We start from the raw sequence: 24,088 nt of genomic DNA, 5'->3' as shown, positions 1-24,088 counted from the left end.
GTCTTATTTCTTGCCTTCTTCCTTCCTTCCCTCCCTCTTTCCTCCCTACTCTCCTTCCTTCAACAAATTACTTACCAAGATCCTAACGTGTGGCCAGGCACAATCTCCTTAATTTAGAAAATAAGACTTTCCAACATGCAATTTAAAAGTAAGAAGCACCTGTTCCCAGGTAGCTAGCTAGAAATACATGCAGAGAGACAGAATCCAGCTCCGGCTGGATATTTCTGCCCACCCACCTGAGAAGAAAGAAAAAATCCAGGTTTTTTTCATTGCCCATCCTGAGTAGAATTGTGGGCATGAAAGCAGCGTGCGCTCACAGGGGTAGATACATAAAAAACGTCCTACTTCCAATATCTGCCAAGCACCTGGAGTAAAGCTTTAACAGTTCATTCCTGGGCTTCCCTGGCGGCACAGTGGTTAAGAATCCGCCTGCCAAGGCAGGGACCACGGGTTCGAGCCCTGGTCCGGGAAGATCCCACATGCCGCGGAGCAACTAAGCCCGTGAGCCACAACTACTGAGCCCACGTGCCACAGCTACCAAGGCCCACGCACCTAGAGCCCGTGCTCCTCAACAAGAGAAGCCACCACAATGAGAAGCCCGGACACCGCAACGAAGAGTAGCCCCCGCTTGCTGCAACTAGAGAAAGCCCGCACACAGCAACGAAGAACCAACGCAACCAAATATAAAAAATAAATACATTAAAAAACAAACACTAGGGCTTCCCTGGTGGCGCAGTGGTTGAGAATCTGCCTGCCAATGCAAGGGACACGGGTTCGAGCCCTGGTCTGGGAAGATCCCACATGCCGCGGAGCAACTAGGCCCGTGAGCCACAACTACTGAGCCTGCGCGTCTGGAGCCTGTGCTCCGCAACAAGAGAGGCCGCGATAATAAGATGCCCGCGCACTGCGATGAAGAGTGGCCCCCGCTTGCCGCAACTAGAGAAAGCCCTCGCACAGAAACGAAGACCCAACACAGCCAAAAATAAATAAATAAATAATTAATTAATTAAAAAAAAAAAAAAAAAAACACTGATTTAAAAAAAAAAAAGTTCATTCCTATTTAGAACCTAAAGAAAGGTGTATTCTGCTTAACTGCTCCCTGCCTCTCCCCACATCACTTTTGAGCGTGTTTCTTCTCTCCGGACCTGGAGCTCTGACGAGGTCTGGGCCCACTTCTCCTGCTTCACATTTCCCCAGGCCCTATACTGATGTGGAAGGCACACAACATTTGTTTATCTTATTGCGTTATCCTCATTACCTGCTGCACTCTATCGTGACTATTCCACTCCATTCAAACAGACAAACCTGCACCTCGTTTCGTGCATGAAACCGGCAGCCATTTTTGGTGCTCCATAATCTCCAAAACAACAACAAAAACAAAGCCATCTCACCCCAAATCATTACCTCTCTCTTTCAGAAAGAACTGTGAATAGAATATATTTGTCATTTTTGAATGCTTCAAATAGTCATTATAATTATATATAAACACATCCCATATAATAAAAAGCAATAGGTAACTTTGGTTTTAATAATGATAGTCACTCACAGTTTTTAGTCTTCGTCTATGGCCTGGTCCACTGTGTTGCAGGTCCCAGGAGTGAAGGAAGCAGGCTTGTCCAGCCACAAGGGGACAAACTGGGGTTTCGCTATCTCCCTGGTGTCCTCAAGAAGCCCACGGAAGTTTTCTGGCGATGGTTTCTGGGTTTGGGCAGCCATACATTTACACGTTGGGAAGCATGTTGGTTGGATTCGGAGCTGCAGAGGTGTGAGCTGCACCCCTTCCTGTGGAGCCATATGCCCTGGCTTTTCCTGCCAGCACAGACTGGAAAGACCGTCTACTTCTTTTTCCCTATGTGAGTGCCAGTAATTCAGTCCGGGTCCTTCCAGCCTTTTCCCACTCTTTTCTCTTCTTCCCTTCCTCTACCTCCTCCCACAAATGTCTAGGTAAGAGAAAAATCATCCGGTGTTCCTGAGAAAATAGGGAAAACCACGGGCTTCCGGAGGCCTCCCCACTGCTCGGCCTCCGGGTGCAGACGGCTCAGCACTCAGCCGCCTCTCCCCTTCTAGGAAGAGGGTCTTTTTAGTTCATGGGGTGAATCAGTAGAATTTTGAAATCCCCTCTCCCCCAAAATCATCTTGTACCAGGTTTATTCAACGAGCCGGATTCGGCAAGGGACCCTGAAAAGCGATTTTCTCGCACCCCATCATTGCCTTTGGTTTTACAGCCTAAAAGGTCTTTTTCCAGCCTCGAGCAACCCTCCAGGTAGAGCCCGTGGCTTTCCAGACAAGTCAGGAATTAAAACAGCATAACCTTCAGTTAAAAAAAAGAAAAGAAAAATTCAGTTCTATTGTAATCAAAACCATTATCTTCCACTTAATTTAAAGTCCGTCCTCCCTCCAGCTAGGCCTGAGCCACACAGCCGCTCCGCCCCCGGGACGGGGGAAGAGCCGGGCGAGATCTCTTCATCAACCTCGTTTCCCGCTAGCTCAGCCACCTCCCATTCCTGGGAGGAGCCAGGGAAGAAGGAAGTTGACTCCGCCCTCGGTATCCCCAGGTTCCTTATCCGCAGATTCAAGCAACTACAGATGGAAAATATTCGGGGAAAAAATTTCCAGAAAGTTCCAAAATCTAAAACTTGAATTTGCTGGGCACCCAGGAACTATTTACAAAGTATTTACATTGTATTACTCTGCCATTTTGTATAAGGACTTGGGAATCTGCAGATACCCTGGGGGCGTGGGGCAGGCGGCGCACGAGGATCCTGAAAGCAATCACCTGCAGATACCAACGGCGGACTGGAGAAAGCAGAGAATATTACTTAACTAGTGCTGGTGCAATCTGGCTACTCCGTGCCCAAATACTGACTGTCGTTGGCAGAAAATACCTTCCCCAAAGCTGTCCACATTCTAATCTGTGAAACCTGTGAGTACATTACCTTCCATTGAACAAGGGACTTTGTGGATGTGATGAAGTTTAGGACCTTCAGATGGGAAGGATTGGCCTGGATTATCCAGGTGGGCCCAATGTAATCCCAAGTGTCTTTATAACAGGGAGGCAGGAGGGTCAGAGTCCGAGAAGGAGGTGTGATGGTGGAAGCAGAGGTCAGGTGATGTCATTGCTGGCCGGGAGCTGGGAGCCGAGGAAGGAGGGCAGCCTCAAAGAGTTGGAAAGTTCAAGGACAGAAATTCTCCACTTGAGCTCCCAGAAGAAACACAAGCCTGCTAGCACCCTGATCTTAGCCCCCTGAGACCCATGTTAGACTTCTGACCTCCAAAGCTATGAGATCATGAATGTGCATTGTTTTAAACCACAAGTTTTTGGTAATCTATCAGAGCGGCAATAAGAAACTAATATGCTGACTCATGGAGAACTTTCCAGACTCCCACAGTGGGAATCTTGGCATGTACTGTATGGCCAGGCTGCTCAAGGGGGCTGTTCTGCTGTTCTCTGTACATCCCCTACTCGACCAGCGCCTGCTTCACCTACACCTACTCACAGGACTGACCTTGCCCATCTGCTAGTTTCCCTGGTAACCGATGAGCCTACCTGACATCAATTCCGTCTTAACTAGCAATCTCTCCCCCTCCATGGCCACCCCCCTACCTCTACCACCCCCACCCCGGAGGGACGACCGCCACCTTGTCCTGCCTGCGGCCCACCGCACACGGTGGGGTGTGGCTCCAGGACCTTGCCTCCAACATGTAAGATCCTCCATCCATTAAACCACTGATGTCTCTGTTGCTGACTCCGGGCTCTTTCTTCGGTCTTAAAGCTGGGCATCCGCACAGGCCTTGTAGGCCTTCAGGGTACAACACAACACGTACCTTTCTCGAAAGCACTGCTTCTCAACCAGGGGCAATATACCCCCAGGGGGTATTTGATAAAGTCTGGAAACATTTTAAATTACATTAACTGGTGCAGGGGCAGGGGGGCAGTGATTTCTAGTGGGTGGAGGCCAGAGATACAGCTGACCATCCAACAATGCACAGGACAGACTCCTACAGCAATTATTAGGTCCAAAACGTCAGTAGTGTCAAGGCTGAAAAATCCTGATCTAAAGCAAGCAATGAACTCTTTGGCTTCTTAGAAATCTCTCTCCTGTCCAACAGACAGCCCCCCTCCAAGAGGGTCCTTTCAAAATAACTTGAGATTGATTCACTTCTACCACCTGTGCCTGAGGGGAGGGTAATGACCCTTCTTGGCTCACCAAACATCCCCAATTCATGCAGCCCCTACTGAAGGATCCTCTCTTTTGTAGGTTAGAGGTGGGAGATTGTATGGCTCTTGTCATAACTGACACCATCTTGGTTCCATACAGTTCCTCCAGCCCTTACGCTGACCCTACCCAGGGCTGTGTGGCATATCACTTCCCTGTCATCAAGGGCTTTGTAGTTAACAGACATTTTTTAATCATCATTAAGACCAAGTGGCCTTTATGCTCTGTTAGTCCCCCAACAATGAAGAACTTCGCTGATGTGTTCCCAACTCCCAAAGACTAGTTACCCATTCATAAATCTTGACTTAGGAATGCACATCCTGTTTCTTTCCAAGCACGTACCCCCATACCCTCTTATAGGTTAACTATAAAATTGTCCCAGTGGCCCCGCAGGGTTGTAGAGTGCAGCTTCTAATGCTTCTGGATTGTGGTCTACTGATCACACACTGTGAGTAAGTCACCCTGTAAGAAACTGATCCACTGATTTTATGGAGCTGCCTGCCTTGTTTTTCAGTCTCAAGAGGGAGGAGATATGCGGATATATGTATATGTATAGCTGATTCACTTTGTTATAAAGCAGAAACTAACACACTATTGTAAAGCAATTATACTCCAATAAAGATGTTAAAAAAAAAAAAGATAACTTCTCAGTTGGTGGGCACTTTTAATTCCCTCTGTCCTCCAACAGAGATGAATTAAGAATTCTCTCCAGATTATGTGGCCACTTATCACCAATTGTATTCCACTTGAATGGTTTAGAAAACACTCAAGAGCCTCATTTAACATCCTGTTACACACCTTCCTTAAGACAATTAAGGCATTGTTAGAGTTTAGAGATTTTCCTGTTAACTAATTCTGCAGGGAAGCATTGTAAGCAAACATTTCCATGAAATGACGATGATTTTCATTTCCTGAATGTGTCTTTCACACAAATTGGTAGAATTGGAATGGGTAGACACACTCTAATATTGTATGTATCAGAGAAAGGACATACACAAACAAAGGAAAAGAGTATAGGGAGCATGGCGGGGCCTGTGTGCTTCATCCAGTCATTCATGAATTCAGCAAATATTCTACTCAAACATGACCTTTCCATCAAAACTCTCCCTGACCAGTGTTTAAAATAACCCACTTACCACCCTATGCCCACTTTCCATCCTCTCACCCTTTTTCTTTCTTTTTTTAATTGAGATGTAACTGCATGCCATAAAATTCACTCTTTTAAGTGTATAATTCAGTGGGTTTTAGTATATTTACAAGATTTGTGCAACCAATCACTGCTATCTAATTCTGGAACATTTTCATCACCCCAATAAGAAACCCTGTTTCTTTAGCAGTTATTCCCCATTTCCCCTCTCTAGTTCCTGTCAATCACCAATCTACTTTCTATCTCTACGAATTGGCCTATGCTGGGCATTTCATATGAATGGAATCAGCCTTTTGTTTCTGGCTTCTTTTACTTAGCATAATGCTTTCAGGGTTTATCCCTGTTGTAGTATATATCTGTACTTCATTCCTTTTTCATGGCTGAATAATATTTCTTTGAAAGGATATACCACCTTTTTCAAAATTTCTCAGACATTTGGGTTGTTTTCTCTTCTTCACTATCATGAATAATGCTGTTATGTACGTTCACATTCAAGTTTTTGTGTGGACATATGTTTTCAATTGTCTTGTCCTACCTAGGAGTATAATTTCTGGATCATATGGTAACTCGATGTTTAACTTTTTGAAGGACTGTTGAACTGTTTTGCAAAGTGGTTGCACCATTTTACATTCACACCAGCAATGTATGAGGGTTCCAATTTCTCCACATCCTTGCCAACACTTGTAATTGTCTTTTATTTTTGCCATCCGAATGGATGTGAAATGGTAGCTCCGAATGGATGTGAAATGGTAGCTCATTGTGGTTTTGACTTGCATTTCCCTAATGACTAATAGGGCTGAGTGCTTTTTTCACATACTTATTGGCCACTTGTATATTTTCTTTGGAAAAAATATCTTCAAATCCTTTGCCTGTTTCCTTTTTTTGAAGTACAGTTGATTTACAATATTGTGCTAATCTCTGCTGCACAACAAAGTGACTCAGCTTTACACATTCATTTTTAATATTCTTCACCATTATGGTAAAGAGACTGGATATAATTCCCTGTGCTATACAGTAGGACCTTGTTGTTTATCCATCCTAAATGTAACAGTTTGCCTTTGCCTGTTTTTTAATTGAGCTGTCTTTTTATTGTTGAGGCTGTAAGAGTTCTTTATATATTCTGGGTACTAGACTCATCATATATATGATTTGCAAATATTTCCTCCCATTATGTGGGTTGTCTTTTCACTTTCTGGATGGTGCCCTTTGAAGCACGAAACTTTAAATTTTGACAGTCCAATATTTGAAAATTTTCTTTCATTGCTTGTACTTTACATGTCATATCTAGGAAACCTTTGTGTAATCCAAGATCACAAAAATTTACACTTATACTTTCCTGTAAGAATTCAATAATTTTAACTCTTACATTTAAGTCTTTGACCCATTTTGAGTTAATTTTTGTACATAGTATGAGATAGAAATCTAACTTCATTCTTTTGCATGAGGATATTCAGTTGTTCCATCATTTTTGAAAAGACTATTCTCCCCCCATTAAGCAGTTTTGGCACCCTTGTTGAAAATCAATACGTTATTTTCTTTATGGTGCTTATCACCATCTGAAATTATCATCTGCCCTTCTCAAACTCCCTCACTCCTCTCCCCCTACATTTTCTCCCCCCCAACACACACACAAACTAAACTAAGTTTCACGAAGACAAAGTTATCTCACTTACGGTTTATATCCAATGTCTGGGATATAGTCAGCAATTAATAAATATTTGTTGAATGAATGAATAAAGGAAACTCCACTTTTTTTTTAGAAAAAAAAATGGCCACTGTATGTATCTATACTTCCTGAGTGCAAGAAATCATTTAACTTAGGGCAAAAAAGATTGCTGTGTGATGGGCCTAAATGAGATTTCATTACCACTTCCTGGACTGGGTGTGATGAAAGTAATTAGGCAAGTAACTACACATTGATAAAGAGAGAGCCTGCAGAGAACTTCAGTAGAAATCCAAAGGCAAGTGTAAAGGGACTATCCAAGATACAGTACTTGATATTCAGCAACGTCCTCATCTCCTAACGATGTCTACTCACCTCTGAATGGTGAGCTCGATGTACTAAACCAGCTCTCAGGTCAAGCACAGTGTTTACTGGTATTCTAGTATTCTGATGTTTTGAATTCTTTAGAAACAGGCTCTGTAGTCATCTAAAGTTAGCCTATTTAAGGAATATAGTTTTTATTTGCAATATGTCTTTCAAAAATAAATATTGGGCTTCCCTGGTGGCACAGTGGTTAAGAATCCGCCTGCCAGTGCAGGGGACATGGGTTCGAGCCCTAGTCCGGGAAGATCCCACATGCCGCAGAGCAACTAAGCCCGTGTGCCACGACTACTGAGCCTACGCTCTAGAACCCATGTGCCACAACTACTGAGCCCGTGTGCCACAACTACTGAAGCCTGCACGCCTAGAGCCTGTGCTCCGCAATAAGAGAAGCCACAGCACCGCAACGAAGAGTAGTCCCCCGCTCGATGCAACTGGTGAAAGTCCACGAGCAGCAGCGAAGACCCAACGCAGCCATAAATAAATAAATAAATAAAATTTAAAAAAAAAAAAATTAACCAACATGTTAATTAAAAGATACACTATTAAGAGACAATATAGGGACTTTTCTGGCGGTCCAGTGGTTAAGACTCCATGCTTCCATTGCAGGTGGCACAGGTTTGATCCCTGGTCTGGGAACTAAGATCCCACATGCTGCACGGTGCAGCCAAAACAAAACAAACAAAAAAAACACAACAACAACAAAATCTCATATTTAAATAAAAGAGGAGAGACAATATGAATTTTCTTATAAAAGCTTTCTGAAGTATTTCTGACCATGAGTATAAAGATTCAGAGCTCTCCCTAAAAGTGAGTAGATAAAACTCTTAGCCAGCCGCCTAAAATAGAAAAGGTTCTCAAAGACTTTCCTGAGGCTCCTATTTAGAAAGAAAGAGCGTGCCCTCCCACTAGTGGAAGAATTAAGTAATTGCTTGATTTTCCAAGAAGGATTCATAGACTTCATCTTATGGTGAAAACTGTTAGCTAAGCTTTAGAGCCACATAATTCATTGCCTGCACGAGACGTGAATTGAAGAGATCATTGAAAACTCCAGGGACTACAGAAGCCAGGAACATAAAGGTCTATTTTCCGGGTAAGAAAAACAAACCAAGTACCAGGAAAATAATCAAACTGTATTTTTCGGAACTATGACTGCAACCAAATCACATAATATGTGCATGCGTGATATTGACAATTGTATCTCAAATTCAAAGTTGAAAAAAAAATCAAGATAAAAGGGTTTCCCTGGTGGCGCAGTGGTTAAGAATCTGCCCACCAAGGCAGGGAACACGGGTTCGAGCCCTGGCTGGGGAAGATCCCACGTGCCGCGGAGCAACTAAGCCCGTGCGCCACAACTACTGAGCCCGCGAGCCACAACTACTGATCCGACGTGCCACAACTACTGAAGCCCAAGCGCTTAGAGCCCGTGCTCTGCAACAAGAGAAGCCACCACAATGAAGAAGCCTGCGCACCTCAACAAAGGGTAGCCCCTGCTTGCCACTAGAGAAAGCCTGCACACAGCAACGAAGACCCAACACAGCCATAAATAAATAAATAAAAACCAAGATAAAAATTGGAATATTTTACTTCTAATATTTTCTTTCACAATTTGTTGACTTTTATTTTGGAACCAGAAATCTGCAACTTTTTCTTTGGCAGCAATATTTCATTGCTAAATCTTGTTTTAAGTTTGATATGAACTCAGAATTCAGCCTTGACAGGTAGTCTTGACTAGAAGTGATGTTTGATATTGGAAAAGAGCTGTTGAAAAACGTAGGCATTTTCAAAGATTTTCAAAAACTCTCTGCACAATTGCTAAGGTATTTGCAGGAGTTTGACTTTCTAGTGTCACCGTACTAAATTTTCCATCCTGTATGACACCACGGATCATCTTCCACATTATAGGTAAGAACTGATAAAGGAGCACAGAGCAGTGGGAGGTTATTTTCAGAGTTTGAGATCAATAAACCACTTTGGAAAGTCAGTTGTCAGTGTATCCATCACGGAATTCAGGCCATCAATTACAGTTCGAGAAACTAATTCTAGCACAGAAAAGAGGACCAGGTAACACTCTGCCAGATAACTGTCTCCATAATGCTTTATAACTACTGTGAATGGCTTTGTAGGAAATATTCAAAGTGTCTGTCAACCCAAAGGGCCAAGTATGTGACAACAATCTTTGCTGCTTAACATAAGCAAAGATTTTTGTTTTTCCTCAGATGATGTGAATGAGTTTGTTTCAACAGTTCAGTAATACTCCATAGCCTCAGCCATGACTAAGCCTCTCAACCTACCTGCCGTGAGGAGACTGCCGTGTTATGTGTCCAATTCATCAAACAGCACCTGGAACACTCTGTGGTCCAAACCCTAGGAGGAGATCCAGCTTACAGGTGGTGAGCTCTGCGTCTGTGATGTATTCCACTTTTAACTTCCAGCAGAAAGCAATTTCTGCTGAATAATGCAAATGAGTAGATGTCAAAGCTGTGTCCTTATGTAACTTACGACATGAAACTTACATTTAATGGCAAGTCCAATATGAGCATCACCTATCCCAGGAACATCATCTACATAAAATTGTTTGAAAGTTTCCTCTGTTACAAAAATGAATTTCTTAATCGCTTCCTCATACTGTGCCTGTCATGGACATGCTGTCCAAAATATTTTCAATCATAAAAATTCTCAAACCCTTGGGGCTTCCCTGGTGGCGCAGTGGTTAAGAATCCGCCTGCTAATGCAGGGGACACTGCAACTAGAGAAAGTCCGCGCGCAGCAACAAAGACCCAACGCAGCCAAAGATAAAAATGTTTTTAAATTAATTAATTTAAAAAAAAATCTCAAACCCAGAGTGAATAAATAGAGCTAATTATTACATCTAAGTACTACTAAATATGTACCCTCATCAGCTGTAATAGCAAATGTCACAGTGTTTAAAACTTTCACACAATTTATCTTTTCGTTTCCTAGCCATATTTCCAGGACATTGAACAACAGCCTTTCCAGTTACGCTTACATTTGCACGTGCTTCCATCTTTTCAGGACACACAATTTCCACTACATTCAAAAGATACTCTGTTACAACTTGCGGTCTGTGAAGACATTGATGTCCCAGGCAGATTTTTCACTTAAATACATAACTGCTTATTTTATGAACAACCAGAACAAACCTTGTTGACATTTCAGTTCTCTTGGCAGTACATTAGGTTTTGATCACATCTCTTCCACATCCCTGGTCTTTGTTCTTCCAGTGGTTTATTTCATAGGGCATCTAGGCTGTTTTCTTTAATTATATTTGTCGACTAAGAAAAAAAAAAAGATACAACCTAAAGAGTTATGTTTTATTCAGGGACATTACTGAGGACTATAGACTGGGAGGCAGCCTCTCACATAGCTCTGAGGAACTGTTCCAAAGAGGTAAGGGAAGAGCCAGGATATAGTTTTTGTTGGGAAAAAACAAAAAACAAACATGTAGCTGAACATCAAAAGATTACTGCTAATCACAAAAAACCAGACATGTCAGGTTAATGATTTTAGTGCTTTTCTACATATGGGAAGATGTAAAAGTCTGGGCCCATTGAAATTATTCCTTTGATAAGCATCTTAACTATCTAGGGCCAGACAGTTTTTTTCTCCATCCTGAATTTCCTCTCAGGGCACACAGTGGGGTGGCTACAGTGACTGATGGCTTGATGGTGGGCATAATTCATTGTTTACTGTAATGACAGGCAACACTCTTTGTTTACTAAAATGGCAAGCAATATTTTTTTGTCCACATATCCTTTGCCAAATAAGCACATAGGAATGGTTTTCAGTTTATAAAGAACATTTGACCCTCTAGGCTTATCTTCTTTTTCCTCCTTTTCATAGTGATATGAGAAATATCTTTGCTTTCCTAACACTATGTAGTAGAAGTGATTTTCACAAGCTCAAATCTCAGTTTTTAAAAATATTATAATTTTCTGTAATTCAACCTCTGGATATGGTATCCCTCTACCTGGTGGGAGAATTGTCCTCTTAGTTTCCTCCAGGAAGTCAGTCAGTCACTTCCACAAAGATGTTGGATGGCTTGGTTCCTGTTGCCCCAGAACTGACCCTAGAGCCCACACTATAAACCACACAGGAAAGTACCCTTTACCTGTAGTCATTCTAACCGTCCCCTGCTCCAAATTAGACTTGCAATGGGGAGCTTTGGAGATGCCAATGCTTAGCTTTTCTCCAGAACGATGGCTCAGAATTTTTGAGGGTGGGAGACCTGGGTGTGGATTTTTTTTTTTAAGCCCTTCAGGTAATTCAGGCAATTCTGGTATGTAGACAGGGTTAAGAAGGACAGATTAAAGAAAGCAGCCAAGAACTAAGGCTACGTACTTACCCTGAAAGTTTACCAAAATGGGGAAATGCCAGCCCTACTGTAACCAGCCAGGATCCCAACAGCAACCCTCCACCTCGGTCATACTTTAGAAAAGACGAGGGGAGGGAGAGAAGAGGAGGGCGACGTGCGTCATGGGCAGCATGCTGGACAGTGCCACAAAGCCCTCTCAACAACTCACTTGTTCTCCTCCGGAGACAGCCAGTACAGGGATGCCTGGCCCCCAGAGGCACCAGGGCCAGATGGTGTAGGGGAAGCAGCACCCACAAGACAGTACATTTACCACAGCAGCCAGTAAAATAATGAGACGTCCTCCGGCCCTCCTCTCCACACCAGCACCCTGGAGGAAGAGGAAGGAGAGACCGGTGTCTCAGAGCCTACCCCATTCCCATCCAACCCAAGCAGATGGGTCTCAGCTCAAACTGTGCTTGGGACAAAGGGAGAAGGTAAGGTTTAAACCAAATATGACACTAAATTGGATTGAGTAGTAATAAGCAAAAAAGCCTAGAAAAGATGCAACCTGCCCAAGATACCACTATGGGATTGAAACCGACCAGGACCCTGTGGGGTCCCACTGGATACAAAAACGTTTCCATGTCTCCTGTTTCTTGTTTGTAGAAAAAGGTTTTAGACTCCTAGACCTTTCCTTGAGTTTCAAAGCGCAGATTCAAACAGTTTCAACTAGGGAAGTGAGGGAGTGCAGAAACAAAGGAAAAGCAAGCCCAACAAAATCTTTTCCAGGATGGTTAGCTTAAACTAATGCCTTGATTATGACCCCAAACTGTGGAGATAATGTCCTGTGGCTTCAACCAGCTGCCCCAAGTGAACTTAAAATTGATGACACCAGGAGGGCTAATTAAGAAATGAAGCTGGGCTTCCCTGGTGGCGCAGTGGTTGAGAGTCTGCCTGCCAATGCAGGGAACATGGGTTCGAGCCCTGGTCCAGGAAGATCCCACATGCTGCGGAGCAACTAGGCCCGTGTGCCACAACTACTGAGCCTGCGCGTCTGGAGCCTGTGCTCCGCAACAAGAGAGGCCGCGATAGTGAGAGGCCCGCGCACCGCGATGAAGAGTGGCCCCCACTTGCCGCAATTAGAGAAAGCCCTTGCATAGAAATGAAGACCCAACACAGCCATAAATAAAATAAAACTAAAAAAAAAAAAAAGAAAGAAAGAAATGAAGCTTCTGAACCATCACAGAAGCTCTGAGTAAATAATAAAATGCTTCAGCCATGGCTTTTGCTCTCTCCTGGAAAGAAGTTAAGGGATCACAAAACCATGATTTACTAGTTTGCTTTGCAGGCACGCATAGATCGATCACAATCACCAAGGACACCCCGAGTCGCAAGACAGTGCCAGGAAGTCTGCAACGGAGGTCTTATCAGGAAGGTGAGATCACAGAGATCCCCTCCCCTCTACCTTTTTTGCCTTTAAAAACCTCGCACCCCAGCCAGCCAACCAGTTGGATTTGAGATGAGTCTAGGTCTCCATCTTCTGAGTTGGCACCTCCTCTACAAATAAACCTTTCTCTGCTCCAAACTCTGTTTCAGTTTGGCCTCACTGTGCATCGGGCACATAAACTTGGGTTCGACAACAGGATGGGAATAGATTCAACAGCACAGAGTTGAGCACTGTATTGAAGGGGAAATCTTGTTCATGTTTATCCCCCTCACTGAGTTGACACTGCTCCCGAAGCCAATTATTCTTTAGTGTTTTCTCAGTCACTGTAGGCTTGAACCCTAGGATTACAAGATTTTCTTAGGAGTCCTCCTTCCTATCCTCCCTGAGGTGAGGTATATGTCATTTGGGGATCAAACAGTGACTTGGAGGGGGGGCAGGAGGTGGATATTCCTCTGTCCTTGCACTGGCTTCATCAGAACCCAAGCTTGCAAAGCCTCCTTGGTATGACCGACCACCAGACCCCCTTGGAATCTACTAACTCCCTCAGCAAATTTCCAAACCCGTTTTGTGAACACAAGGAAGACACAGTGATTCTCCCAAGGGTGGATGGGCTGTGGGAGACTCGGGAGCAAGCTTGAGCTGCCCCCTCTGCCACTGACGCCTCCCCGCAGCCATGAGTGACGGGCCAAGACGTAGGGCCCCTTTCAGAGAGATGCTTACCCTCTCCAACTCTTCCCTCCCACCTCTCTCATTCCTCCCTAACTTGGAAAAGCATTTTCTAGTCTGCACGGTGGTGCTTGAGATAGAAGTGAAAGGACAATGTTTCCCCAATCACATATTCTTCCAAATCTGTTCTATCCTACACCTGGACCAAAGTTTTTGAACTTAATAGCTAAGAATTTGAAACCTTTGGTGTTTTGTTCCACCATGAGAGTCTCCCCAAAATACAGGTGCCTCCATTCTAGCTCCCCAAATGAGAAAGGATCAAAAAATAGAAAATGAATTGGCCCCCCATCCCTATAAATACGGTGCCTGCCCACACGCCCCCTATGCTTTCACCTCTTAAAATCAGAGAAAAACGTGCATGAACACCAACAGAAGATGAACAAATCAATGTAAATCAATAATTATGTGCAAGAAATTTGGGGAGATGTTATTTATTACAAACTTGTATAACTTGGGACAAAATAAAAAAGATGAATTCACTGCTTTGTACTACGTGAAAGCTGCTGACAAATACTACTCTCCTCTATTAGTAGAAGTAACATAAGTAACGTGACTCTCTTACTGAAGATGCAGAACTTGTCAAAGAACCTTGTTTTCTGTCTCTGTCTATTATAAATAAAGTCATTCTTGTACCAGTCTTTGTGTTGAATTTTGCATGAATTTTAATTTCTCTAAACAATGCTTTCTTGACTTTGCAGTATACTGCTTTGTCTGGTGCTATTTTTAAACAAATATGATTTAATAATACAATTTTATAATAAAAATAAATCTCTCACTTTATTTGAAATAAAATTAATTTGGGATTAGGGAAATCCATTTTATTATCCTTCCATTTATAACAATTATAATAGGGCAAGCACACTGGCCCAAAGCCTCAGGGTCAAGAGGAATTGGTAGATACTATAACACTGAAAAGTGCATACATACCTGTTTTAAATGGGCAGCCACTATTCTACTTCAAACAATTCACCATGCAGACCCAATATTGCCAAATCTTCTAATTTTTCAAGAGAAGACAGATTTTTGTGTGTACATATATGCAATCTCCTAAATTTAGATGTTGACCTATAAGATAAAAATTGATCATTAGTGGACTAATGCTGTCCAACATTAGGCAGTACAAGACAAAACACAACTGCAGGCCAGATTTTGCTTTATGTTTCCAAATGATAAGAGACAAAGTGAGAAGAAAGGAAAGGAAGAACAAAGTAAAAAGAGTGACATGTGCAAGAAGCAGAAAATAGATAGAAGGAGACCAGACTAGCGAATAGTCTCTTTTGCTTCACTCCTGGGTCTGTGACAATGTACGTGACACCCGTGCCTCTGGCTTTTCCAGTTCTGGGTCACCTCTGGGTAACCAGGGGGGTGGGGCAGGGTACCTGGGAGGGGTTGCTTGACAAGGAAACACTACTTGCTGTTCATTGTCACTCTCCAGAATGAGAACATCAGCAGGGCCTCAAAAGGCTGGTCACAAAATGAGACACCCCACCTCCCAGATATCTTGGAACTAGAACTTAGGAGATTGGGTTTTCTTGTATTTGGTATTTTTAAAATCCGAATTACTGAGGTAACTGAAAAGAAGGCTACTGATCATATCAAGCTTAAGAGGCTCCCAAGTGAAAATGTAAGGTCACCAGCAAAGACTAAATTCTGAGTTCCTGGGTCCTCAAGCACGTATTTCAGAGAGTCCCTCACCTCCTAAATGGCAAAAAAAATCACACACACACACACACACACACACGCGCGCGCACTCTCTCACATTCGTCCCTTTATAGTTCAGACAGTTTGGGACTTACTCAGCTGTAAAGAAAAATGTTTATGAAAACACACTCTTTTGATAGCTTTCCTAAGTGATATCTATCCAGGACTGTTTAAGGTTGGCATAACTGTTATAGCAAAACAAATTTGATTTTGAGGTTTCATTTCAATTCCTAAAGAATAGAGAAATATACATTTTTTCCAAATACTGCATGCATGCATACCCACTGAAAACCAGAAAATTGATTTAAAGTCATCATGTCATTAACATGAACCCTGCCAAGAAAACAAACTGTATAATCTCTCTCCGTGCTTATTATAAAGAAATATCATCTCATTGTTTGCAAAAGCCAAAGGCAGCAGAGAGCTAACAAGAGCTTTAAGGATAACATCCTTATCAATACTGTATGTTGCCCTACTTTAACCAGATTAAGTTCTCTCCACTCCTTCCTCCCTCCCTCCCTTCTTTTTTTTTTTTTTCCTTTCTTTCTGTAAAACACACCTAAACTTCCAGATAGGCCAGAATACCCTGTCTTTGAATTGGTTGGCTTTAGACAGAAAACAGAATTCCTAAGGGATCCACTTTGCAAACTCTACACAACACCCTTGTCCCCTGAGAGATGCTGAAAGTTACAGTGTGAAGGATTTCTTTACCCACAAAATCACCCCAGACATCATCCACCACGTGGAGCAGCTGAGGGGATTTTGGCTGCCGTGGAAGTCCAGTCTGGAAGGCCCAGTACAGGGCCAGGTGTCTCAGACCTGGCTGAGTCCTTGCAAATGAGAACTGGCCTAGCAGCTGGGGTCAAGCCAAGGGCAGGGATTTGAGAGGCACCAGATCTTCCCACAATCCAGCACCATCTTCCCCTTCTAGTACCTCAGTGTCTGCTAAATTCCACTGTGGTTCCTGCTTTTCTGGGAGAGAATTCCGCTGGAATTCTCTTTTGTTATTCTCTCAGGCATGCTTTACTTTGGGCTCCTAAGCCAGAAGCATCTATCGAATAAGAGACTAGAAACCATAAGTTCAATCAACCAGTAACAAGTCTTGAGCTGAGGGAGGGGGACAGACACCAAGGGCAGAAATCTGAAGCCATCGGGGCAGGAAAGGAAGGAAGAGACGCTGAGAGGGAGGGAGCCCTCCACCCAGCTCCTGTTCCCCTCACCCGTCTGGAGAGAAGCGGACTCCTTAGAGGAACGTGGAGGAATGGAAATTTCTTCCACACTCAGTAACATGGGTTTGCGGGAAGAGGAAGGGATAAACAAGCTGGGGGGCCAGTCCCCAACCTGTGAAGGCTGGGGGAGCTCTCTGGACCCCTTCTCTAGACCGGAAGGCAGTGCCTTCTACAGGAGAGGTGAAACTTGGGGGGAAACGCCCATCTCTGGGGTCCTCTACGGGGAGGTCACAGGTTACAGGCAGTTAGACGTTTCTATCAGTGGAAGGAAGACAGAAGCATTCTGGAGCCTGGGACACAGCTCAGGTGGCCCACGCAGGGCAGGCCCAGGCAGAAAACAGCAGCACAGCAGTGAGGGGTGGAGAACAGAGCAGCAGGTACTGGGAAAGGGAAGGTGTGAAGGTGCTGAGCACAGAAGACAAACTTGGCTGGTCTCGTTGGGAGAAGCACTCTACTTACAATTCCCACCTGGGCCTCTGGGGATTATCCCTGCAAGCAAGCAACCAAACAAAACATCTTCCCAGAGCTTTCCAGAGGAACTTTCAGGGTGGGACCCTTCACAGTTTGGGGTGCAGTATGGCAGAGGTGCTCTGTGTCTGCAAAGCTAGCCTGTCAACCAGCCTCACTGAGGGGGAAATGGACCTTTTTTTTTTTTAAGTTTCTGATTTGTCTCTCATTTGGTTTTCCTTATTGTTTTTAGTAAAGTGTTTAGAGAATGTTCTGCCCTCTCTCAGTTGCATCAGGAGAAAATAAGAGAAAAGTGGTTTTGAAGACAGTTCAAAGAGAAAAAGAATCAATAATCCCCTGGGCTGGGTTGGGTTCAGGTGTGGCAGCAGCAGTGAGAGGGGATCCGAGAAAAGAATTCCAAGGTGGAACATTAATGGAAAAATCTCCTGTCAGTGGCAGCTACGCCCCACTCCCCACCCACACCCCTCTCCCTGCTACTCCGCAGTCCCCAGAGTCCAGATGACTTAAGCTTGGGGTCCTGGCTCTGCTACTTACTGGTGTGTTACACAGGCATGTTAGTGCATGTCTCTCAACCTCAGTTTCTGTATCTGTAAAATGGGAATAACAATAATAATACCTACCTCCTAGGATTATCTATCTCACCCTAAGAAATGAGTGAGATAAAACCTGTCTGGTCCAGAGCAAGCTCTCAATAAACATTTGCCATTTATAGTCTAAAGGTAAGGGATGTGAGGTTGAGAGGTAGGTGTCTAGAATGAGGACATTCAGAGCAGGCCAGATGTGAAAAGCCAGAGCCCAGGTTGGGCCGGATGCACACAAAGGGCTAGGCCCATACCAGGGGCTCCGGCAAAACACAGTTCAATCTGCAGCAGTTCAATCACTCCAGCGGGGAGGAAGGGAGGGAGAGGGGTTACCCTGAAGTATTCAGCTCCTGCACCCACTCCTGACAACATCAGAAAGACTCCAGGGTTTATAGCCCCCTGGCAATTATTCAAGTCCCTATTTTGAACAAAGCAGGGCACTAGGTCAGGGGTCAGCAAACTTTCGGTTGAGGGCCACATAGTAACTATTTTAAGCTCTGTGGGCCACATGCAGTCCCTGTCACAAGTACTCAACTCTTCTATTGTAGCACAAAAGCCACCAGAGGCAACATGTAAGTGAATGGGTATATGGCTGTCCTTCAACAAAATTTTATTTACTGGAACTGAAATGTGAATTTCATATAATTTTCATGTCATGAAATATTCTCTTGACTTTTTTCAACCATTTAAACATGCAAAAAGCATGCTCAGCTCATAAGCTCTACAAAAACAGGCGGTGGGTCAGATTTGACCCAAAAACCACAGTTTACCAACCATGCACTTGGTACTTTCTCCAACCCAAGGGAGCACCAAAACCTACCATCAAACCCCACTTTTCTTCACTGTAAACCAAAGACACTTATCATGACAATTTTTGCCATGCTTTGAACATTGCAACTTTTTGAATATTTTTGCCACTTCTAATTTCTCCAGGTTTTGTCCACATCTTTGCAATCCCTAAAGCACAACCCTTTTTTTTTTTAATATCTTTACTGGAGTATAATTGCTTTACAATGTTTTGTTAGTTTCTGCTGTACAACAAAGTGAATCAGCTATATGTATACGTATATCCCCATATCCCCTCCCTCTTGCATCTCCCTCCCACCCTCCCTATCCCACCCCTCTAGGTGGTCACAAAGCATCGAGCTGATCTCCCTGTGCTATGCGGCTGCTTCCCACTAGCTATCTATTTTACATTTGGTAGGGTATATATGTCCATGCCACTCTCTCACTTTGTCCCAGCTTCCCCTTCCCCCCTCACCCCCGTGTCCTCAAGTCCATTCTCTACGTCTGCATCTTTATTCCTGCCCTGCCACTAGGTTCATCGGTACCTTTTTTTTTTTAGATTCCATATATGTGTGTTAGCATACAGTATTTGTTTTTCTCTTTCTGACTTACTTCACTCTGTATGACAGACTCTAGGTCCATCCACCTCACTACAAATAACTCGATTTCATTTCTTTTTATGGCTGAATAATGTTCCATTGTATATATGTGCCACATCTTCTTTATCCATTCATCTGTCGATGGACACTTAGGTTGCTTCCATGTCCTGGCTATTGTAAATAGAGCTGCCATGAACATTGTGGTAGATGACTCTTTTTGATTTATGGTTTTCTCAGGGTATATGCCCAGTAGTGGGATTGCTGTGTTGTATGGTAGTTCTGTTTTTAGTTTTTTAAGGAACCTCCATACTGCTCTCCATATTGGCTGTATCAATTTACATTCCCACCAACAGTGCAGGGAACCCTTTAATTCTTTGTGAAAAACAAACAAACATCTAATGCCCTGGTCCCCTCTCTGTCACCACCATGATGCTGTTAAGGACACACACAGAGTCTCCAAGTGAGTTTTTATCTAAAGCTTTGAGAGATACCACCCTGAAGCTATTCAATCGATAACAAGGATTAAAGACTGGCAAACCAGTCCCTACAGGGTCCCTGGGAATGTTTTGAAGGCTATGCCTCCAGCTCTGAAATGATCACGCCCCTGCCAACTCCCGCTGTCAGACTGGACATTAGGCTGCCATTCTCTTCGTGGAACTGATCCAGTGGGGCAATGTTTGTATCTCTGCATTCTTTCAGATGGGGGGTAAGTGGCTGGTTTATTATATGATGGCAGGAAAGGCCTAGAGTCAGTGTGGCACATGGGAAGGACCTGGAAGATCTTTGGTGTCAAAGATCTAGATTTGAGTCTTCACTTGGGTGATCTTTGGACAGTCACTAAACCTCTCTCAGCCTCAGTTTCCCTGTCTAAAAAACACAGATAATCAGAATATCCACTTCAAGGGGTTGTTTTGAGGTTCACTGGAAATAATACCTACGTGCATAATAAACCATAAACCTCCATACAAAGGTAAGGGTATTTATTCATTCAACAAAAGTGTATGGAGGACTTCCCTGGTGGCGCAGTGGTTAAGAATTCGCCCGTCAATGCAGGGGACACGGGTTCGAGCCCTGGTCGGGGAAGATCCCACATGCCATGGAGCAACTAAGCCCGTGCACCACAACTACTGAGTCTGTGCTCTAGAGCCCACGAGCCACAATTACTGAGCCTGCGTGCCACAACTACTGAAGCCTGTGTGCCTAGAGCCCGTGCTCTGCAACAAGAGAAGCCACCGCAATGAGAAGCCTGCGCCCGCAACGAAGAGGAGCCCCCGCTTGCCGCAACTAGAGAAAGCCCGCGCGCAGCAACAAAGACCCAACACAGCCAAAAAATTAATTAATTAATTAATTGATTTTTTTTTTTTTTTAAAGTGTATGGAGCGTATGGGCTACTCACTGAACTGGATGCTGAGAACTCAAATGTCGAGGCAACAGAACGTTCCCTTCCCCAAGCTCAGAGGCTAGGAAGGAACAACTCATTAAACTACTGTGTGGGAAATACTTCATGGAGGTCTGCGTACTGTGGGGTCAGGGCTGTGCCTCAAGCCTCCAAGGTTCACAATTAAAACTCATTCTCTACAAATTATTGTAAGTCCTGATCTTCTTGCTTTATCTCCTTCTGGGTTGGAGAGAGAGGAACTCAGGTCAGAATCCTTATCTCTCAGACTCACTGGCCAGTTAGGAAAGATCAGGGCTGAGAGAAGAAATGTTTCCCTGAGCATCCTTACAAATCCCCATCAGCGCCTAAGGATGCAAAAGAGACAGGGGTCCTATTACATCCAGCCCTCCCTAGGGAAAGCTGCTGTTCGCATCTCCTCCCCAGAGCCCTCAGAGCCGGCAAATAAATCCATAGTTATTCAAACCAGATGCTAGATAATATATCACAGCTGGTGGCCCTGATTGCACCTGGGACCATGAACGACAGAAACGCTTAGCAGGGAGAGGGTGGCAATTCAACTCTCAGAAAAGACAGGAGACCTCACAGGATCCCAGTTTGGTTTCTAATCTCATCTCACTTCTCAGTGGAATAGAACCTCAATTCACTGTATTGAACCTCATCAATACAGTGAGAAAAATGCTTACCTTTGGACACAAAGGTCCAGAAAAAATGCCTTGGAAAACACAGACCAGCCACTTGGGGGGCATGTCTATATGGGGCCCTGCCAGCCTCCAGCATTTGCTCCTAGCCATGACCTGGCTCCCCCAAAGAACAACGGAGTATCTGTCAGGAGATCCATATGGGGGCGTGGGAGGGAAAAGCTGGGTTCTGTATCCTTTGTTGAGGCTGGAGAAAGAAGGAACCATGGTTTAACTCCTACCCCCACCCCCTCACTTCCCACCTGCCACCCCCGATTCCCTGCCCTAGCTGGGGACCTATCCCAGGCTCCCCATCCCATGTGAGAAGGTCCTAACAGGCAGTGGCATCAGGAAGCAGAACTGGGCAAAGCTCTCTCTATGTGCTCACGGAGGGTGTGGAGACAGCAACAGAAAGTAGATAAAGTCACGGGCAAGCTCTGGCCACAGAGGGATTGAGGTACCAGAAAGGAAAGGCCACAGTGACCTGGTGGGTCTCTGGTTCAGGTGCATCTGAGCAGACTAAGCAACGCTCCAGCCAATCGGTGCCCAGACAGCTTGGTTGATGAAGCTCCAAGTCCAAGCTGCAAACCTGAGACAATATACAGCCTGTGATCTGCCCTCCAAGCCGCCTGAGGCAGCCTTCTGACAAAAGTAAACCAGTCACGATCACACTGGAAGACTAACTCATCTTTCTCTTCCCCGGAATCCCGGCCCAGGATCTCCTTCACAATGCAGAGGAACGAAGTCCAAGTAGACTCCATCCATCGGTTAATTACAATGAGGAAGATGAGCAAGGAGGCTGAAATCATTTGCTCTGGAGTGTCTTAAGTTAGCTCTGTGTTTATGTTCTATATTTATTATGTTTATTTTTGGCTAAGATGTGCTCAACATTATGTGAGATTTATCTTAATGTACAAAAATTAAATATCTCCAAATACTGCAAGATATGGCTTTAACCTTTGCGTGAACTAATCAATTGTTATTGACTAAAATGCCTTTGCCTTTGCAGTTTATCTTATCATGAGTTATTTAACTAATTAATTCCCGTAATTCCCATACCTAATATCTAAAAATACTAATACAGTTTAATTTTTTGGCACTGATTATATTCACTGTACCTGATGGCAAAAATTTTTGTTTTGTTTTGTGTTTTCAAAGGCTAAGTAACTGAAGAATGTGTCTGGCAAGTCCTGATCTGAAGAGGTCATTCTAAAAAGTCAAACCCTATGGCCTGAGTCTCTATCCTCTCTGGTCCTCCATGGCAGGGGACTCTTTTAAAACGCTCTACTCTTGGCTTCAGAATCTGTTCAGCTGCCTGGTTTTTCTCCTGTTTCCTTATCCATCAACACCCTTCAAACATAGAAGTCACTCACAATTTGTACACTTCATCTGCTGCCACCGCTAAAGTGACCAACCATCCAGATTTCAAAACTGAAATTTCCACATCTCAGAAAAACCTTCGGATCTGGGCAAACCAGAACAGTTGGTCACCCTAGCATCACCCAAGTGACTGAGGCGATATTCAGATTTCAAGTATTACCTTCCAACTGCAGTCATGCTATTCTCTCCAGTGCCCTTCCTTTACGAGCAGATATGCACACACTTGAACTTTGCACATGCACATATATGCCACCTTCTTAAAATCCTCCAATGGGTTCCCCTTACCCACAGATCTTCAGATTGGCATGCAAAGCCCTGCAAACTGCATCTCAGGCCTACTTTTTCTGACAGATCTTGATGCTTTATTTTATTCACTCTACGGAATATAATCACTTACAAGGGCTTGGTTCTCTTTTTAACTTTTAAGTATGGAAAATTTCCAGCATACAGAAAAGAGAAGAAATATACGAGGATCCTCTGTGTATTAAGCCTCAAGTGCTATCAACATTTTGTCAGTACCATCTATTGAAAGTTTTGAGTAGGGTTATTCTATGATTCAAATATTTCTAGTAGCTTTAGTCCAAAGGATTTTGTGAGTTCTAAAGTAGAAAACTGTAGCAACTTTGTGTCATTTCCCCTAAATGCCATGACCATTCTCAGTCTGTGATTTGATTGCCTTCAGATCGTCATACGTGTAGTCTCTGAATTTTAGCTCTTCCAATTCTACTTTGCCCATTTCAACAATGGTTAAGTAGGCCCCACTGTATTTAGCTTAAGTTCCTCTAAAAATGGTTCTGCTTGTTTTTCCTGACTCCTCTGTCTCTTTGGCCATTTGTGATGCAACACAGACTCTGCAACTATTCTGTTTTCTCTTCTCATAAAGCAGTTGAACAATTTCACATTACTCTTCAATATGTCTGTCTTCATTTGAAGGAGTTCTACATTAGTCATAAACTACCCGTTTCTGTTCTCATATAAAAAATCAAGAAGAAAAGTCTTAAGATCTCTTTATCCGCCCCCCCCCCGCCCCCGCCAAACCAGGTTTTAATTACTTTCCAAATCTCTTTTCCAGCTTTCTCAAAGAAAGCTTAGTGCTGTATGTCTGCCTTCTCAGACGTTTTCACCTAGGGTGTGTAGGCAAATTGGTTCTCTGGAGAAGAAAGAAGAAAAGAAAGAAAAGAAAAGAAAAGAAAAGAAAGAGAGAAAGAGAGAGAGAGAAAGAAAGAAAGAAAGCAAAGAAAGAAAAAAAAAAGAAAGAAAGAAAGAAAGAAAGGGAGAAAGAAAAAGAGAGAAAGAGAGAGAGAAAGAAGGAAGGAAAGAAAGAAAGAGAGAGAGAAAGAGAGAAAGAAGGAAGGAAGGAAGAAAGAAGAAG

The 24,088-nt window shown here is 43.6% G+C and overlaps 1 long non-coding RNA gene across 1 annotated transcript; it reads right to left on the bottom strand.

Annotated features, from left to right (window-relative positions):
• Nucleotides 1-1,562: 1,562 nt before the first annotated feature.
• LOC118889513 lies at nt 1,563-14,961 on the bottom strand. The gene is made up of 4 exons (XR_005018553.1): nt 14,824-14,961; nt 10,573-10,704; nt 9,703-9,859; nt 1,563-2,311 (listed from the first exon to the last, which is right to left on the bottom strand). It is a non-coding gene; the product is annotated as an uncharacterized LOC118889513 (long non-coding RNA).
• Between the last annotated feature and the right edge of the window lie 9,127 nt (nt 14,962-24,088).

Source organism: Balaenoptera musculus, unplaced genomic scaffold (genome assembly GCF_009873245.2).
Source record: "Balaenoptera musculus isolate JJ_BM4_2016_0621 unplaced genomic scaffold, mBalMus1.pri.v3 scaffold_73_arrow_ctg1, whole genome shotgun sequence".
NCBI classification, from domain to species: Eukaryota; Metazoa; Chordata; class Mammalia; order Artiodactyla; family Balaenopteridae; genus Balaenoptera; species Balaenoptera musculus.
This window is presented reverse-complemented; position numbering and strand designations above follow the sequence as displayed.